Below are 5,078 nucleotides of genomic sequence, written 5' to 3'. Positions count from 1 at the left end.
GGGGGTTAGCTGTGTTTGCCTAGAGGGAACAAAGAGTGGGATGTGTGGGATACCTGTTGCCAAGGCAACCAGCAGTGTCAGTGCAAGGAGAGATGGACAATTGTCGCACCTGTACCAGAGACACTTATCCAACTTAGCTCTAGAAACCCACGCCTAACCACACTTCGGGGAGAGCATGGCTTGCCAGAGCACAGGCTGGCACCTCTCCATTCTCTGATCATGGAATAAAGCCTCTGTGTTGCTGAACCAATCGCGGTTTCCTTCCACTAGCTTCTGTGAGGTGGAGAGGGGACATCTTGGGGAATTGGTAACCCTTCTGCTTCACGAGGAACCAAAGAAGTCACACAGAGAACCGTTCTGTCTGGGCTGACCATGAAATCTTTTAAGAACAAATAGGTAAATCTCTGTATTCTTTCAGGGCATACTTTTACAAATGTTTTAAAAGACAAACTTCAAAAATAAAGAGTTATTTAGCCTTGTGAATATTTTGAAGTAAAGTTTCTCGAATTTCTGTGACGAGTTCTTCAAGCAATTCAACTTTCAAACAGAGTCATCATCAAAAGCCCTTTCTGACATTGGATCCACCCCAGGGTTACAAAGCAGCTTTGTTGAACATGAGAGTGGCTCTTTGTTCCTTCAGTATCCCAAACTGCTCATTCAAAACCATCCTTGTCTGTTATAAGTCAAATTGTAGGGGGACATCTTTAGGAACTTTCTTTACATCAGATTGCTCCTACTTTGTCAAGAATGAGGTGCAGCAGTACAAATTAATCATGGTTTCTGAGTTACTGGCACCGTACTGCTCCAGGATTGTCAGTAGATACAGTCCACGTTCCTTCGTTTGGGGTGGAAGTCTGCCATTGCTGGGTTCACTTGGTAACACATCATCCAGCAACTGATCTGTGTTCAACAGGGCCTGAACCTTCAGGCCTCTTCAAGAAATAAAACTTTCCTGATGAGTGTCTTTCTGGTTGCTTTATTTCCACTCCTGGTAAAATTAGCTGGAAAGGTATTTTTTGTTTGTTTAACTGGTTACAATTTCTTGACAACTGCAACTGGTTTCCTCTGCACTTCATTTTGTCTCAGAAGATTTGCCCCCCCCCCCCCCCCCTTTTTTTTTTTTTTTTGGCAGCTGGCACTATGGAGATCCGAACGCTGGACCTTGGTGTTGTCAGCATCACACTCTAACCAAGCTAACCAGTTAGCCTTTGTTTTTCTAACACTGGAAAATATCGTTCTATATTCTTGTCACTTAGAGGTGGACGATTCATAGGACTAATTCCTTTTCAAATTTGAGGTGCTTTCCTAGCTGCACGGCTAGTGATAACCCCATAAGGACATCTCTTTCCAGGCACTGCTCTTACCAAAACCAGAATTCTGTTGGATTCCCCACATTACTCAGCCTGAACTGCCAGGTACCACTTTGCTGGAGTCTTCTGTTTAGCCTTGGAAAATTCTTCTTCTTTCCTTCCTTTCAATTCAGTTTGATGATGTCATCCAAAGACATATCAATTTGTCGAGGTTTTCATTGCTGCAGGCATTTGGTGGCTTGGCTCCCAGCAACCTGTACCAAACTGCTTCACGGCTGGGGACATTGCACTGAACAGTCAATGGGACTGCTTTCTGTTCTTTAAAAGCCCTGATTGGTTTGATTCTGATTATAAAAATAACATATTTTCATTATAGAAAACTTGGAAAAAGCAGAAAAATATGAAGAACAAAATGGAAATAATCTATAACACCAAAAATAACACCTCACCTGTATTTACCCAGTCCTCCCTCAGTATCCGTGAGGAAGGGGGAGATTTGCTCCAGTACTCCTGGCAGACACCAAAATCCTCCATGCTCAAGTCCCTTATATAAAACTAGTAGTATTTGCATATAATCTATGCTCCTCCTCCCCTGTAACTTTAAATCATTTCTACATTACTTATAATACCTAATACAATGTAAATGCTATGTAAATAATTATTATACTGTATTTTTATTTGTATTTTTTTATTGTTGTATTGTTATTTTTCATTTTTTTTCCTTTCTCCGAACATTTTTTATCCCACGGAACCCAAGGATAAGGAGTGTTGACTGTATCTTTATGTGGGTCTTTCAAAACGTTAACAGAAAAATGGATTGAAAAGACAACTGGGGGTGGCCAGTTAGCTCAGTTGTTTAGAGTTGTGGTGCTGATAAACACCAAGGTCCAGGGTTCAATCCCTATACCAGCCAGCCACCAAAACAAAAAACAGTTCATGGAAGGATTCTTTTTTTTTTTTTGGCAGCTAGCCGGACCAGGATTGAACCCTGGACCTTGTGTTATCAGCATCACACTCTAAACTACTGAGCTGACCACCTAGCCCCACTGTCCTCAGATCTTTGAAGACCCTACAAATATGTACCTGTGTGGATACAATTTTCACAATATTAGGATCATACTGATATAAGAGGTGCTCAGTTGCCCTGGGCTCAGGTTTTGGGACACATCTCTGGGTTTCCAGCCACTCTGCAAGGTCTCAGGCCCCTCCTCTGGATCCTCCCCTAGAGGAAAGTTACTGTTGCTAGTTAGACCTATTTTCAGTACCAAAGGGAAAATGAGAGCTCAAGGGGCTGGCTTATGCAAATCCAGTGGCTGGGCATGCTCAGTAGAGAAGGGTTATATAACCCTTGTGGTTGAATGATCTTCCACTAAAGATGGTAGAGAGCACAGAATATTCTTGAATATGACTGGATTTGACCAATGAACATGCTCCAAGAAGAGACCAACTGAGCATATGCAAGACTAATGCTACACAACTTGGGAACCACCCCCATAAGTGATAGAGAAACTATAAATGACGAATCACAGCAGAAGGCAGGATTGTCGCTCTCTCTCCTGGAGGTAACCTGAACTTCTGCTGGCTGAGGTGTGTATACCCTACTTTGTTTTTTTTTTTTTTTAAGATGACCGGTAAGGGGATCTCAACCCTTGGCTTGGTGTTGTCAGCACCACGCTCAGCCAGTGAGCAAACCGGCCATCCCTATATAGGATCCGAACCCGTGGCCTTGGTGTTATCAGCACCGCACTCTCCCGAGTGAGCCACGGGAGGGCCTTGTGTATACTCTACTTTGTATCAAACTTTCAGCAAAAAGCTGCTCATTGTCTTGAGCCAGTCTGTGCTCTCTACTGAACTTTAAGTATGTTTTTCTTGCTTTTACGTTAGACTTGATGTCTGTACTGAACTTACTTTTGTGTTAAACTTGGCATGGGCCCTGCTCAGATTCTGGAGCTATGCTGCACTCTGTGGAACCTGTATTTCTTACCTATTTTATTAAACCTGTTCTCACTTTCTCCTGTGACTCTGCCCTTGAATTCTTTCCTGTGGCAGAGTCAAGTACCTGGTAAGAGGACATGGTGGGTTCAGGCCAACTATTGGGCACCCCAGACCCTACCACCACCATCAGTATGGTATATACTCTTGCACCCTACTTTCTCTTATTTCTACATTGTAAATATTTGGGAAAAAGCATTTAGACCTTGTCAGTTCCCAGAATGTGTTACCTCTCACAGAGTGATGGAGAAGCAAATGATTACTCAGGGCCCAGGTATTCAGAGCAATGAGTAGCCTGAAGGGACTGCACCCAGGGAAAACTCCTTCAAGAAAGGAGAGCCCAGGCACAGCCCTGAGTCAGTTTTGGCTTCAGTTTTTATTGTAATGACAAAAAAGTTACAGAAGAGAAACAGGTGGTTAATCAATCATAGTGAAAACATAAACTGGCTATGTGACAATCTTCATTAAAGCAGGTGTAACCTAAAATAGTTCAAACAATTAACCATCAAAAGGAGTCGTAAAACTAAACTACATGATGTACAAAAAGAAACAATGAGATAATCACCAAAGCACCTAACTCTCCAGGAAACTCAAAGAAACAGCTCAGGGCAAGATGTGGAAAGTCCCCCAAGTGCTAACTAGCAGAATATCCTTGAAGATTTTTGCTCACATACTTTCCCAGCATTTAGGTTTAGCTGCACCAAGGGAAACTGCCCCCAGAGCAGTTAATTTTCTCTATGCTTCAGTTCTCTTATCTACATCAAAGGCTTTAGTCCTGTGAAAGTTTTCTGGTCTTTCTTGATCTCAGCATTTCTGTGTGTTTTTCTGAAGGGTTGGGCTTTGCCACCTAAGCTAGAGGTTCTGGCCTCCTCAACTACAGGCTTTGGTCCTGCAAAATACATGTGTTTTATTTCTACCTCATTAATGTCAATATCCTCAACAAGAATATATTTATTTTACTATCCTGGGACTCCTCAGCACCAAGGTCCATTAGTGGAAGGTTGCTTTGGTGAGCATGAAATCAAAGAAAAAATNTCCTCAGCACCAAGGTCCATTAGTGGAAGGTTGCTTTGGTGAGCATGAAATCAAAGAAAAAGAAAAGAAAAAAACAGTGAGTACTTGCATGAACAATTGTTTCCAGGCCAGGTCACTGGGACCCTGAAGCCTTCTCTCCCCGCATCTTTATGTGTCCACAATGCCAAGAGGAAGCCGGCCCGGGGTGGGGGTCAGGCCCAGAGGCCTGGGGTCAAGGCTGTGGCCGAATCCCTGGGACAGGGTCCCCGCAGAACTGACGCCACTAGGCATGGGAGAGGCTCTGCCTGGGCCTGCCCGCTGTCCGCCAGAGGAGAGCGAGTGCAGGTGCTCCTTGAAGAAACGGGGCACCCCAGCCATTTCAGGGGTTCCGCTCTGGCCTGCGGCCCTGGCTCGGCCACCCTCGCTGGGAGCAGTCCCGGGTGGGCAGGGCGGCGACCGCGCGGGCGGACCCGGCAGGGCTGGCGGGGGCCCCGGTCCTGGGTGGGGGGCGGCCCAGGGGACCTCCGCATTTCGAAGCTAGCACTGGGGATGAGGGTCCCTGTCCACCAAGGCCCTCGCCTCTGGATCCCCGAGGTCCCTCGGGGAAGCGTCTGCCCGGGCGGGGCTGCCCAGGCCTGGCGCGCGCCCTCACCCAAAATGGCGCAGGCGGCCTCGGCGAGCACGTAACCGCCCCGCCCCCGCTCCGGGCTCCGCCCCGCCGCTCGGAGCCCCTCCCCGCCCGCCCGAGCTCGGAGGCCGCCG

General features: G+C 46.1%; 1 pseudogene; it reads right to left on the bottom strand.

The window, feature by feature from the left end:
- On the bottom strand, window positions 1-1,844 carry LOC103600703 (annotated as a pseudogene).
- Window positions 1,845-5,078: the final 3,234 nt, after the last annotated feature.

Source organism: Galeopterus variegatus, unplaced genomic scaffold (genome assembly GCF_000696425.1).
Source record: "Galeopterus variegatus unplaced genomic scaffold, G_variegatus-3.0.2 Scaffold3423, whole genome shotgun sequence".
NCBI classification, from domain to species: Eukaryota; Metazoa; Chordata; class Mammalia; order Dermoptera; family Cynocephalidae; genus Galeopterus; species Galeopterus variegatus.
The sequence above is the reverse complement of the archived record's forward strand: the minus strand, read 5'-3'. Positions and strand labels throughout refer to the sequence as shown.